At 43.5% G+C, this 15,527-nt stretch overlaps 1 pseudogene; it reads right to left on the reverse strand.

The window, feature by feature from the left end:
- LOC144456491 (putative monooxygenase p33MONOX) lies at positions 1–13,043 on the reverse strand (annotated as a pseudogene).
- Between the last annotated feature and the right edge of the window lie 2,484 nt (positions 13,044–15,527).

The following is a 15,527-nucleotide window of genomic DNA, read 5'->3' on the forward strand; positions in this document are numbered from 1 at the left end:
TTAGGAAGAGCAATTTTGCCCACGTGAAAAGCCTGTAGGAGTTAGAAGCCCGTAGGACTCAATATGTTCCTCATCCCTCAGTTTGAGGTTATGGACTCAAGGAAGTTATGTCCTCCCATCCATCCCTAAAGTGTCCATTTTGGGTGGCTTGAAGACTGGTGAGTTCTCTGCAGTTCTGGTTGTCTGCACCCACACAAGCTCTATTGGTTATAGCTTCTGAGTACCTTTGTAGGAGTAGACAATCAAACCCAAGTTGGATTTTCACAGGGTTCTTGGTCCGAAAAGGCTCCTTTTTTAAGATGGGGTTCTGTCTCTATCCCTACTTCCAGAATGCATGCTGCTGATGTCTGAACCAGGTAAGGAAGTAGAACATGGTTAAATAAACCAACCTCTGAGCCTTTCCTTGGGAAAAGAAAAGGGATGTGCTATTGGAATGGACTGGTCTGAAGTAGTCAGACTCTTTTTTCTAATCTCTCCATTTTGTCACCTTACTTTGCGAACTGCCTCTGCTGCGTGATGGTACTTGGTTTCATCTGTGGAGAGGACTTTATGAGGAACTTACCCAACATCTCTCAGCCCTGCCTGCTGCCTTCTTGTGTCTGTTTTGTAATATGAGAATTCATGATGCCTCTAGTCTTGACTTTCACCACTGGCACCTTGTTCCATGGTCACTGGAAGTTGAGGGGTTATGGTAGGAGAATACAGATTAACTTCTCCTTCAACCTTGAAAAGCTGCTGGTACTTCCAATTTGCAGTGAGTGCCTTTTTCCACAGGACCTTATGGCACATATCAGATAGAGAGGAATCAATGCTGTGTGATCTTCTAGAGTATCATAAGTGAATGCCCTGGTGCACTCCAAGCAGCAGGGACAGCTTGGCTAGAAGCCCACCTGTGCTGTGCTCAGTAGCAGGCACATCCGGCTCTCTGGATGCCAATAAAAGATTGTGATCCAGGTGTTTCTCTAGTTAAAAAACCCAGAACTCTGATTGTTATGTGAAAGTCAATGGAAGTTATACAGATATGACACAGATGTCAAAAAGGAACTTTCTACATCTGGTGATAAACAGCAAAGTCCCTAGCAGATCCCATGCAGAGGCTGTCGTGACTTGTGGGTTTATGTTGGTGAGAGAGGGAGAGAAAGGAATGGACATGGGACATAAGCCCAAAGCACCAGCATGGGCAGGAAGCTGAGACCACCAAGGTTCTAGGCCCTGTTCCCTCTCTAAGCACCAAGCTTGGTAGAATCAGATATGATGCAAATGGTGTCAACATCTAAGACGACCTGGGGGAGGTATGTAGAGGAAGATAAAGCCTCACTTAGGACTTTTAAGAAGTTCAGAATTCAGAAGCTTTTAGTGGTCATCATTAGGGTTCCAATCTGTCTTTCCAGACAGATTGCACACTTACTTCCCTTCCTTACGCCCTCTATCATGATGATGATGATGATGATGATTTGCTTTTTGGTGAGGCAATCAGGGTTAAGTGACTTGCCCAGGTCACACATCTAGTAAGTGTCAAGTGTCTGAGGTCAAATTTGAACTCGAGTCTTCCAGACTCTAAGGCCTGAGTCCTATCTACTGTGCCACCTAGCTGCCCCATCATGCACTCTTACGTTTCAGCCAAACTAGCTTACTTTGTGTTCTCTGTATATGATATTCCATCTGTTATCTTCATGCTTTTGAATAGGCTATCCTCCATGCCTACCATGCCCTCCCTCTTCACCTCTTCCTTGTAGAATCTACCATGATTTTCAGTTGTTCCAGCTGTGTCTGACTCTTTGGGACGCCATTTGGGATTTTCTTGGCAAAGATGCTGGAATGGTTTCACCATTTCCTTCTCCAGCTCACTTTACAGATGAAGAACTGAAGGATATATGGTTAAGTGACTAATCAGGGTCGCAAGCTAGTAAGTATCTTGAGGCCTACCCTAATGCAAAGCACAGCTCATGTTATTTCTGAGAGGCTTTTCCTAATCTTTCAGTTGCTGTGTTCTCTTCCCCCTCCTCTACTTCCACTGAAATTACTTTATCTTACTCTACATATGATTTATAATTCCTTTGTATTTGTACATCTGTAAACTTACCTGTTTGTTTTCCTGTTAGGGAAATATAGTCATTTTGGGAAGGACTGTCTCCCTAGCACCTAGGATGATGTCAAACACTCAGTACTTATTCAATTGAATTATACTGAAATAAATTCTAAGGAGAAGTGAATATTTAATGGATCTCGTGGAAGGATTGGACAACATTTGATATATCTGTTGAGAGCAGGGGTTCTTAACTTTTTCATGTACCCCTTTGGCAGGCTGGTAAAACCAATGGACCCCTTTTTCAGAATGTTTTCAAATGCATATAATAAAATACCTAAAATTTAAAGGAAACCAATTATATAGAAATGCACTTATCAAGTTTTCTAAAAAATTACATGGACCCTTGGTTAAAAACTCATGAAGTAGAAGAACAATTCAGTACTGCTCTGTGCAAGACACTATGCAAAGCACTGATAAAGAGTATTATAGAAAGAATTCCTCTGGTGTGGGCAATCTCACAGGAAATTGCATTTGAGCCCAGAAAAAAGGCCAGGTTTTCAATCTGTGAGGAGCTTTTCAGGGAAAGAGACTGGTATGAGGTGAGAAGATTAAAATTTGATCCATTTCATTTTCTTATTGATCCTGTTTACAAGTAATTGGTTTCGTCCTGTAACTGTCATGGTTCTTTGTCCCTGAGCTTAATTCAGAGTTCTGCTGGGGTGTGATGATTTCAGTTTAAAAATCTAGCTCTCCTGCCTCAAGGAATTTTGGTAATGGGGGCTAGCAATGACCCTTCTTCTCTCAGGAGACCAAGAAGTGCTCATTGAGTGCAGGTGCAAGATAATGGCCCAGACTTTTGGACAGCAAACCAGACATCCTTGAAGGATAGCTTGGTGGAGTAAAGATATCAGACCTTGGAGAATGCATGTGAATGCAAAGGGGAGGTCAGGGACGTTTCTCCCAGTTAGGAGGTTATTGAGCTGGGTGAAACCTGTCCCATGGGATGTGAAAATGTACTTAAGGTCTCAAGCATTCCTCAGATAAGGAGCCAAAATGGGAATCAAACCTTCCCAAATAATTTGGCTTGAGGAAAGTTCATCTGACTCTGACTTAGTAGGTATACTGTAGGTCTCCTCTCTGTATCAGCCCACTGTGGATCTTCTAAATGCAGTTCGATCTGTGACCTCAGTTTACCTATAGAGTCTGTTTCAACTAGGTTCATTTCTTTAGGAGATGTATGAGAGTATGATTCTGTTTAACTAAGTTTATTCAATTTGTATGATATTGAAAGAAGCATAGGATGAATCTGTCTTTAAAAAAAAAAGAACATTTTATAGCCTACAAGAATGCATGAGATTACAATACACAATAAAATTTAGTTCTTTATCTGTTGTAATTTTCTCTATCAAAGTTTTTCAGAAACTTCATTTGGAGTTCAGGATTATTTTTCTATCTCCTAAACCTGTGCTTAAGCATAATAAAACTGCCATAACTTTTACCTCCATAATAGCTGCTGTTGTGGTCAAACTATTTCGGCAGTAGGTATGTACCACATGAACTCAAAAAGGAGATATTTTTCCCCTAACAAAATGATAGCTAATTTAGTTTATTGTCATTCTTTATTAAAATATTATGTGATTGTATCATGCAATTCTCTTGCCCTCTTAGGGCAGCTGGGGGGCACAGTGGATAGAGCACCGGCCCTGAAGTGAGGAGGACCTGAGTTCAAATTTGGCCTCAGATCAAATATGTGACATTTCCTAGCTATATGACCTGGGCAAGTCACTTAACCCCAATTGCCAGAAAAAAAAAGGTTCTCTTGCCCTCTTGAGCCCGCTTTGCTTTTAGAGTCTCATTGATGGGATCCTATTTGTCTTTTTTAACTTTTTGAAATGCATTATTTACATACCTAGTATGGTAAGGATGATAGAGAGCCTATCAGGAAGAGTTAGATTCACGTGTAGTCTTTGATGCCTACTGGCTGCATGACCTAAAATTTCAGTGTTCCAGACCAGTGGTGTCAAATGCAATCAGAAATGAGGGCATTAACCCATTTAGAAGGATCCCTTTATGTTTTTTTCTGTCATTTTCAGTCATATCCAACTCTTCAAGACCCCATTTGGGATTTTCTTGGCAACAATATTAGAGTGGTTTGCCATTTCCTTCTCCAGCTCACTTTATAATTGAGGGAACTGAGGTAAACAGGGCTAAGTGACTTGCCCAGGGTCAAGTGTCTGAGGCCAGGTTTGAACCCAGGATGATGAGTCTTCGTGACTGCAGGCCTGGTGCTCTAACCACTGTGCCACCTAACTGCCCAATACAGATGCATATGAACTTAGTTTTAGAATGTTATATTATGTTTGTATATTTGTTTATTTTGTTAAACGTCTTCTAATGACATTTTAATCCAGGGCTGGTACTGGGTCCAAGCTACAGCAAAACACTTGAGTGTCTCCTGAACTGGATTAAAATGTAATTAGGAAATGCTTAACAAAATAAACAAAGGTGCAATACAACATAGATAATGTTAATTTGAAGTTTTCTAAGTCAATCTGCAACCCTGAGGGATTCCTTTTGGTTTGAGTTTGACACTGCTCTAGACAACTCTCTAAGACACTCCATTTCAGAGAAGGTGCCAATCTAAATTGGTAGCAATGCTTTCTTTCCCTGGAAGTTCCCTAGTCCAATGAAATCACAGGTCTAGTCATCATCCCTATCCATGAAAAACTCTTTAAGATGATGGTTATGTTTTCTGTCATTTCTGCTTTATTATCCAACTCTTCCTGGTTCTGAGTCAGAAGCAGACACAGATCAACACTCTCTGAGCTGTTTCCTCTACCTTTTCAAAGCCAAAGTTATTAGGAAGGTAAATCAGGCATTTATCAGAAGCTCTGCTTTTAGCAAGTAGGAAAAGGAGCTACCTGGTAGGAAATGAACCTCTTGGCATATGTAAGAGTTTCTTCAATACTGTGAGGATGTTGATGGTACCATGGACTAGAGACATCCAACATGTATCCCTTAACAGTATAGTGGTCCACTACCAGTTGACTCCCTTATTCATAAAAATTTGATTTCTGTGCAGAAGGAAATTATATTCTGTAAAATTAAAGTAACTTAAAAAATCTTGGCATGGCTGTAATTATTCCAAGTAGATATCATTTATTCTTTCAAGAAAATGAACATCTATTAATGTGCAGAAACAAGGTTTGTTTACTCTAAAAGGAAAAATATTTCACCTTCAGTATCCATATGCCAAATCACGACAAAGTTGTGAAGTTGGTAGTCTGTCATCAATGCCCGCCATTCTAGTTTTGTCTTCTTTGATTCATTTCCATCACCATCAAACCCATCCTGGCCTGACTTTTCCCTCCATATCCTTCTGTTTGAAAAAACTTTAATTCAAAACACATTTACTGTCATTAAGTCAAATGTGCTCACTATGTGCCAAGCAATTAGTGCTGGGGACATGATGAAAGGCAAAAGCTCAGCCCGTGTCAATAAAGGAGCACGCATTCTAATAGAGAGATAACATGTAAACAACTATGTACATACAAGATAGATACAGGGTAGATGGAAGAGAATCTCAGGGGAGAAGTCACTAGTATTAAGGGGTATTGGGAAAGGCATCTACTATATTGCAGGCACTGTGTTGAAAAGTGATAAATCAAGCATTTATTAAGCACTTGCTATTCAGTATCTTTGAAAGAAAACCACAAGTAAGGTCATGAAGAATAGGACATGACTGGAAAAAAAAAGACTGAACAACATGTGTCAAACACTGTGGTCAGGGTGTGGGGATGGAAATACAAGCAAGACAGTCCGTTCCCTTGAGTTTACATTGTGATGGAGGAAGGCAAAAAACACATAAAGAGGAGGTGGGAAAGTGGGGTATGTGTGGGGGTGGTATGATGTGGAGATGGCTTGGAAGTGGCATAGAGACCTGGTTCCAGGTAAAATAAGGCTAAAGCTCACATATGAGACCCCAGCATTCCAGGGGTGGAGTCCAGGGTTCCTCTGGGTGAGGGAAGGGGAGGAGAACCAGAGTACAAGGATCATAATCAAGATGACCAAGCAGACTCTAAAGATGGAACCAGACATCCCTATATGTGAGGAGCTTACATCCTAATTAGAAGGATAAGACTTATGCCAACATGCTGATAGGTAGAATGTATAGATGTCTAGTAGAGGTTCAACAGAAGGGGATGGATTCAGGGACACATCACTTCAAGTAGGGGAACTGAGAGCCAACTTTTAAATGATTAAATGTTTGGCCTTCATAGTAGAGAAACAAAAATGGCCACACATGAATTTTTTGATTACCTCTAGCAGAGTGTGGATGCAAAAAATTAGACCACTTTATGCCTTCCTTTCTATGATGTGGATGAAATTGGTTATTCCTGTTTTCACAACTATGCAGGGAAAGGAAGTTCATTGTTTGCTATTTGCCCAAGATCTAAGTACATCCGTAGCATTTATAACTCCTCACTCTTGCCTCAAGCAATTATATCAATGCACTCAGCCCTGTCGCTGCTTGTTTCAAACTGGCCAAGGTGAAGTCCATTATATACTATAAACAGATGTTCAATTCTGAGTCATTTATCAGGGATGCATTACATGAAGGAAGAACCCATTTTGAAACAAATCTTAGTCAAAAAAGAAAAAAGTCACCTGTAATACACAGTCCAAAAAAAACCCGAAGAAAATATTTGTGGTTTTAAACCCATAAATAGTTTAAAAGGGGAGTCTCAATTTTGAGAAGCAGCATTCCTTGTCCAGAAATATTTTTTCAGCTTTTTTTTCCTTTTCAAAAGTACTATTTCCTACTGCGATATCTGAAAAGTAGGTAGTCCTGGGCTTGAATCTTACTTCCAACAAGCAGATTAGTTGCATTAACTTCTGTGGTTGTCTTTTTTTGTTGTATAAGAATTACTTCTTCCTTCAAAATGAATCGAACCTCACCTTGTAAACTGGTGTTGTGAGTGAATCTTATATCTATTTTTTTGTTTCCTGGTTTCTCAAAAACCATCATTGCCCTGCACCCGATTCCATCCCTGTAGCGCTGTTGAGAGCACAATAGAACATTCAATGTGCCATTCTAGGTCTGAGCCTTGCATTTATTCAGGCTTGCTGGTCAACCTCCGGGAGGGGACCTTAGACAAATAACTGCGCCCGCTTCCCGTGGAGTCGACCGCCTTGAATCTGAAAACCCCGAGCAACTAAAGGCACCATGGTCGGGTGACCACGGCTCAGCACCCTGTCGTCCCCCACCCCAAAGGGGCAAACATGGCCCTCTTTTTCCCCACCGAGGGGAAAGCCCGAGACCCCCCGCCTTGAGGCCCCTCACATTCAGATGGAAGACAGAAAACTTTCACATCCTTGCATTGTGCTCAGCTCTTTTACTGACCACTTGCTTTGGTTACAGAAACTTGCCATAAAAGGAAAAGCAAGGACATGATTAGATAAAACATCATTTCCCAACCACACCATCGATTCCACTACTTCTTTTTTCTTAATTAATTAATTAACTTGTAGTTTTCAATATTCACTTCTGTGAAATGATCTCCCATCTCTCCCCTCCCCTCATACAAGCACGGCATGTAAATTCATATAGGTTACATATACATTTATATTAACCTATCTCCACATCAGTCATGTTGTAAAGAAGAATGAGAAGTAAGGGAGAAACCACCAGAGAGACACAGAGAGACAGAGAGAGAGAGAGAGAGAGAGAGAGAGAGAGAGAGAGAGAGAGAGAGAGAGAGAGAGAGAGAGAGACAGAAAGCAAGTAATGTGCTTCAATATGCATTCAGACTCCATAGTTCTTTTCTGCATGTGGACGCATTTTCCATCCTCAGTCTTTTGGGAGTTATCTTAGATCCTTGCATTGCTAAGAAGAGATAAGTGCATCAAAGTGACTTGTCATCTCATAATGTGACTGTTACTGTGTACATGTTCTCCTGGTTGTGCTCACTTCATCAGCATTACTTTATACATATACAAACATATATGTATTTTTATATATGTATCTATATAGATACATATATATGTATACATATATATGTACTTATAAGTGTGTGTGTGTGTTTTTCTGAGTCCCCCTGTTCATTATTTCTCATAGCACAATAGCATTAAATGACATTTATGCACCACCACTTCTTCAGCCATTCCCCAACGGATGGGTATCCCCTCCATTTCCAATAATTGGCCACCATAAAAAAACTGCTATAAATAATTTTTGTACACTTGGGTCCGTTTCCCATTCATATGATCTCTTGGGATACAGTCCTAGAAGGGGTATGGCCACGTAACAGTCCCAAACTTCTTAGCCAACATCAGATTGTTTGGAATATTACTGCTTTTTAAAATTTTACATAGAATTGAAGATCTAGTCTAATAGGCCTCCTTCCTTCACATTCACCACCCCCAGTCCTTCCCACCCTCCCTCCCTTCCTCCCTCCCCATTCATTCTCTTGATAGTTTCCACTTGTTGTTCTTCCAGTGGAATTTTCTCATCTTCCCACCCCACCCTACTCTACCCCACCTCACCTGACCTAACCTAACCCCCATTCCCCTCTATAAAATGGTTCTCTGGTTATTTCAGTGGCATGGCAGTGAAAAGAAAAACACATTTTGGAAGACTCTTCCTTTGTATTAGCTTGGTAGTAGGCCCAAGTCAGTGCCTGCTGATGTTTGGGCTTTCTAGGTGGTCATTGTTTCTGTATTTATTGCTGTATCCCCTGTGTGTGTGTCCTGGGAGAAGATCAACCTGTGACCCAGGAGTATTCCTTTACAATTATGGTCCTTATGCCCAACCTCTAACAAGTTCACCATATCGCAGAGACTCTTCTCCCCCCACACTAGACTGGGTGTTTTCTGAGGGCAGGAAAAGAGGGACTTTGCCTACGCTTCCACATCCAACTTCCAGGAATACATTCTAGTAGGTCTAGGAGTGAAGCCACTGAAGATCATCCACTCCCTCCCCTCCCATTTCAGAAAGGGAAGAACCCCATTCAGGAAAGGGGTGATATTTGCTCTGACCCACCCTGGTAACTCTCTGGGCAACCTACACAAATCCCACATGAGGCAGGAAGCTGTTTCTTGGCAGTGCTTTGTGAGCGATCTTCCCCCTATGAAACTTGGATGTCAAAGGAGAGAGATGTCAAAATATAAGCCAACTAGTGTGTCAAGCAAGAGCACCCTGGGCTCAGGGACTGCTTCAGGTACTTACTTGCTCTGTACCCTTGGCCATGTCCCAGACCTCCTCTTGTCCTCATTTACACTTTCTGAAAAATGAAGAGGTTGGACCAGAAGACGCCTGAGTTCTCCTTTCGCCCTGCCACTCACAAAACCTTCCAAGTCCATTCTGAGCTACTCCTCCATGCTGACCTCCCCCCTCAGTTACCCGTTCCAGGAGAAAAACAGAACCAGCAAACAAAAAGCAACTTGCGAGTCCAATGCTTTCCCTCAAGGCAACTCCGAAGCAAGAAGTTCGTCCTGCTAGCCAGTGATCTGACTTGACAGCCTGCAGTGAAGCCCCTGGGGCTGTCTGCAGCTTCCTCCCCATCAGAGGTGTTCCCACTGCAGCCGACTGGCTCCCCTGCCAACCTAAAGGGGTGAAAACGATGATCAGATAAATACCACTTGGGGACAAATAAACTATATCAGAGTTAACTTCGAGGTCTGCAGGCAAGTGCAGTGTGGCCCCTCACGTCCCCCGACCCTCGGGAGGGCGTTCAAGTGTTCTCCTGCAATCTCACACCGCGACAGATTTGAACTCTGGGCCACCAGAGATACTCAGGCAACCGTGGCCGGAATACAGTTCATGGTCGGTAACGTCAGCTCCACCCGCTTCCCACAGGCCCCCGCTAAGACTCCAGGAGCGGCCCTCTCGGTCTGCCCATCCCTTGGTTCTTTTAAACCCCCCCTTCCCCCACTCGGCCACGGGCCCTACTGGGTTCCTTTTACCCGCCCCACCCCTAACAGAACCCCAGACAAGAGAACCTACTATTCTCTTGTCCTCCAGGTGGCTTACCTTACTGAAACCATTGCAGGTGCCACACAGGTATAGAGGAAGGAGCAGAACTGGACAAGTGTCCATGGCACAGTCTATACATCTCCTTGTTCATCCCTTGTACCCCGGAGAAAAACCTATTTGTTTGTGTATTCATACCCTCAAGTCTTTCTATATGTTTTCATTATATTCATAATATTGAAGAACTCCCATATTCTCTTTCCATATTCATACTGAGAAATACTTATGTATTCTTTCTATATTCATATGAAGGACTTCTGGTAGAGCCTCTGACATGGGTACACATATATTATCTAGGTGGTTCAGTGGATAGTGTCTGGTGTGGGCTCAGCAAGATCTGAATGAAAATGCAGTTCCAGATGTCACCCTGGGCTATGTGCCCCTGGCCAAGTACTTCACCCTCTTTGCCTCAGTTTTCTTTTCTGTAAAATGAGCGGCAGGGGGAGATGGCAAGCCACTCCAGAATCTCTGCCAGGAAAGCCTCAAAATGCACCACAAAGTGTCACAAATGACTGAAAAAACAACTAAATGATATTTATCTATTTTTTTCTTCATTGAAGTGTGAGCACTTTTTGTCTTTATACATTAACAAGTACCCCACCATTTCCTGTGGGAGAAGATGTGGACTCCTATATGTTGAGAAAGAATATGATGATTCCTATAACAGCATATAGACATGGAGAGAGAAAGAGGACTCATATATATAGAAAGAGAAAGAATAAGTGAGTCCTTATTTATGTGAAAATAGAGAATACATGCACACTTCTATGTCAATACATGGAGAAGGATGTATGAATAAACAGACGTAATACTGAGAGATAGAGAAGTACATCAATGGGAATGTATCTTCACAATTTATGATTGTTGACATATGTGAATAGTGAACAGAGGAGTACATATGTGTGTGTATGGATCTAAAGAAAGGATATATGACTATTACTGTATGAAGAGACTTGGATAATACTGGAGTATTCGCATACGAGAATCTAGATAGAAAATATCAGTATAAATATATATGAGTATACAGAATAGGTGAGTACACATATGTGTCAACATTGAGAGTATATGAATACCCATCCACAAGAAAGCCCTTATTTTTCACCCACTTTTTCCATGAGATTTGCCAAATGAGTTTATATTCCAAAGCTGTTTTGCCTATGGTATCCCACCTCTCTCCTTAGAAAGTAAGTGAACGGTTGGGCACAACAGTATAGAGCACCCTTTCTTCACCTCCCAATTGCAAATGACTTCTCTCAGTCTAAATTCCATATGAAACGATTCCATTCAGGGGGAGTGTGCCCTGTCCCTGTTTGTGTGTGTGTGTGTGTGTGCGTGTGTGTCTGTGTGTGGGTGTGTGTGAGAGAGACTGGGATGGAGACAGAGACAGAGAGGGAGAGAGATCCTTAGCCCTTTCTTCAAAACACATCCCCTTTTCAATCATGAGTAAGAAAGCAGAACAGTTTCGCTTGGAGGAGTTGGTATTGTAAACCACATTTCTTTTAGCTCTGCTTTCTTTTCTCTCATTGTCACTGGTGTGGGACCAGCCACTGAGCCTTTTCATAAAGCATTCCAGGACTCCTGAACTCCTGTGTTTGTGGCATCATTTCTACAGGCAATTTGATTTAGTTACTTGCCCCATCTTGTCCCCTTCAGACGTTTAGCATCTTGGAGATGATCTTACAGCTGTCCTTGAGAATGATCTCAATAAGCTAGTCAGAACCCATTTTCCTGAGTAAAATCTGATAGACCTGCTAAAGCTGATAAAAGAAAGGCCACATGAGCTTTGGTCAAGGTGTTGTGCAGGTTCCTGTGCTCACCCTGTCTCCGCCAGGACCCTCATTTAACCCACATTGCTCCTTTCTTCTGTCCGAAATTGATACCTTTGCTATGTGATCACCTTCCAACCTCTTTCCCGTCTTTGAAAGCCCAAGGGCAGCAACTTGTTCCAGATCCCCCTGTCACCTAGCTTTTCCTCCTTTGCCCAACCTCTAACAATTCCCATATCGAAGACACTCCTCTCTTCCCACAGTAGACTGGGTGTTTTCTGAGGGCAGGAAAGAGGGACTTTGCCTAAGCTTTTACATCCAACTTCCAGGAATACATTCAAGTAGGGCTGGGAGTGAAGCCACTGGAGACCATCCACTCCCTCCCCTCCCATTTTAGAAAGGGAAAAAATCCCATTCAGGAAAGGGGTGATATTTGCTCTGACCCACCCTGGTAACTCTGTGGGCAACCTACAGAAATCCCACATTAGGCAGGAAGCTGCTTCTTGCAGTGCTTCCTGAGGGATCTTCTGCCTGTGAAGGGTGGATGTCAAAGGAGAGTTGTCAACATATAAGCCAACTAGGGTGTCCAGCAAGAGAAACCTGGGCTCAGGCCTGCTTCAGGTACTTACTTGCTCTGTACCCTTGGCCATGTCCCTGACCTCCCCTTCTCCTCCTTTACACTTTCTCATAAACGAACAGGTTGGACCAGAAGACCCCTGAGTTCTCCTTTAGCCCTGCCACTCACAAAACCTTCCAAGTCCATTCTGAGCTACTCCTCCATGCTGACTCCCCCTGAATCACCCATTCCAGGAGGAAAACATAACCAACACACAAAAAGCAACTTGCGAGTCCAATGCTTTCCCTCAAGGCAACTCCCAAGCAAGAAGTTCATCTTTCTAGCCAGTGATCTGACTTGAAAGCCTGCAGTGAAGCCCCTGGGGCTGTCTACAGCTTCTTCACGATCAGAGGTGTTCCCCGCTCCAGCCGACCGGCTTCCCTCCAAACCTGAAGGGGTGAAAACGATGGTCAGATAACTACCACTTGGGGACCATTAAACTATATCAGAGTTAACTTCGAGGTCTTGAGGCAGGTGTAGTGTGGCCCCTGAATCTGCTCTCCTGCAATCTCACAAACTGCCAGATTTGAACTCTGGGCCACCAGAGATACTCAGGCAACCATGGGCGGAGCAGAGCTGATGGTCTGTGAAGTCAGCCATGGCCTTTGTGAGGTCTGAGCCTTTGGCCACCTGGCGAGGCAGTTCCAGCCCCCTCCACAGCGGCCCCGCCGAGACCCCAGGAGCCGCCCTCAGGTCTGCCCATCCTGGTTCGGCTAACTGCCCACCCCACCACGGGCCCTACTGGGTTTGTTTTACCTACCAAGCCCCCAAAAGCACCCCAGGCAAGAGTACCTCAGTATTCTTTTGGGCTCCAGGTGGCTTATCTGACTGAAACCATTGCAGGTGCCACACAGGCATAGAGGAAGAAGTGGAACTGGACAAGTGTCCATGGCAGTCTATCCATCTCTTTGTGCATACCTTGTACCCCTGAGATTCAGCCCCCTCAATAAATATAGGAGGTAGCTGGTGGAGGATTGTGGTCAGCAAAACACTGTCTCCCAGGTCACCCATGCCCTGAGAAGCTGGGGAGATCAATGACCATGCTCTTCTTTCATGGATGAGAGAGGGATAGCCATGTCAGAGGATAATCAAAGAAATGAGCAAGCAACCATGCCCAGCCACCAGCACCAGGCAAAGTGTAAATGTACCCGCTGACAAGTACAAAACTGGGAGGAAATATATCCAAGAAAATGGCTGGTCGTAGCTATGAAGGATATTTGTTAAATAAGCAGCAAATTTTGTGGAATGTCAGAGCTAGACGTGACCCTGGAACAGAAAACATCAGAGATTGAGCAGATCATATTATCATGACAGAATTCCAGAGCTGAAAGGGACATTGGAACCCAGAACATCACTGCTTCAAGGGGACCTCTGACTACATACACTGGCCACACTAGAAGGGTCCTCAGCATGCAGACAGGCAGAGTTGGAGGGTCTTCAAAAACTGAATATATTTTGTCAAAAGGGTATTTGCCTAACTTCACACAGTTAACGCTACAGATCTTCCCAGTTATGGAGTGAAAATGAGGTCATCTATTGGTACAGTTGCTTGTCATTTTTGATCCTTCAAAGCTAATTAAGACCATAGTCTTCCTTCCTCTGTTTGACTTCTGGCAGAACCTGGGACATATACGGTGAAAATGCAGTCTACCTAATTCTGGAGTGAATCCCTCCCCTGAGTGATTTCTCACAATAACTAAATAAAAAAGGGAAAGAAAGAAATTTTTCAGTTGCCAGATCATACAAATGAACCCATGCAAGCCAGCAGAGCTGGGTCTGGTCAAGTGTCTGGTCTAAGACTGGATTTGAACTCAGGTCTTCTGTCTCCAGGACCGGTGCTCTTTCACTGAACCACCTAGCTGCCCCTGTCTGAATTTATTTTGGAAAGTGAAAATAACCTCCCAAGGGAAATAAATGCCGAGACAAGGGCTGCAAGGCCAGATGGAGTTGGAGTTAAGATTAGCTGCCCTCTTTCTTACGCTGTAAACTTTCTTTAACATAGGCATTTTTTAGCTCAGATGAGAGGTGATGGCAACACTAGCTCTTCTCATACTGAGAACCCTGATTCTGGGTCAGAAGGCACACAGGTCCAAGCTCCAGCTCCACTTCTGGACCTTGAGGTGGTGATGAGAATCAGGCCTCATTTTTCTCATCCTAAAATGGGAATAGTTGTTTCTCACAAATGCACGAAGCACTCCATCATCACCCTAAAATAATACGTTGTTTTCAGTCATGTCTGACTCTCCATGATCCCATTTGGGTTTTCTTGGCAGAGATACTGAAAGCAGTTAGACATTGCTTTCTGTAGCTCGTTTTACAGATGAGCAAACTGAGGCCAACAACACTTCAGTGACTTGGCCAGGGTCACACAGAGAGTAGGTATCTGCAGCCAGATGAAGAGTGCTGGGCTATAAGTCAAGAAGACTCCAGTTCCAGTACTGCCTCAGACACCTACTGGCTGCATGTGGCCCTGGGCAACTCACTTAGCTGCTGCCTGACTTGTTTTCCCCATCTGAAAATGGGGATAATAACAACACTTACCTCCCAATGTTGAGAGGATAAAAGACAACCTTTACAAAGTGCTTTGCAAACCTTAGAGAGACATAAGGACTAGAGCTATTATTGTTATATCATTGATATTGGTATTATTACTCTTCCCAGCAGGGCACAAACATTTCCAAGTTTAGATGACGCAGCTGAGATGGGCCCCATTTGATCCACACTCTTGACTATAATTAGAAGAGTTTCTGAACAATTCCCACTGAACCCTGGCTGCCCATCTGCCCCTCGGCCAATTCTGGGCCCCTCAGACTCACAAGTGGCCCAAACTGGGAGGGAGAGAACTTGGAAAGTCTGAGCTGGGAGGGGCGTCAGAATATAGGACATGGACTGTCAGGGCTGGGAGGGAAAGGTAGAGCGAGAGATCCTTGGAAGCATGGGCCATCAGGGTGGATGGGCATGCTCAGAACCTTCTGTTGTTCCTTGCCTGCTCCTGGGGGTCAGCCGTGTCACCGCAGTGCCAGTCCCAGGTACCCGCCCGAACTCTGATGCCTCAGGCCCACGACTCCATCTCCCCTACCAGCC

Source organism: Phascolarctos cinereus, unplaced genomic scaffold (assembly GCF_003287225.1).
Source record: "Phascolarctos cinereus isolate Bilbo 61053 unplaced genomic scaffold, phaCin_HiC Scaffold_42;HRSCAF=564, whole genome shotgun sequence".
Classification (NCBI taxonomy): Eukaryota; Metazoa; Chordata; class Mammalia; order Diprotodontia; family Phascolarctidae; genus Phascolarctos; species Phascolarctos cinereus.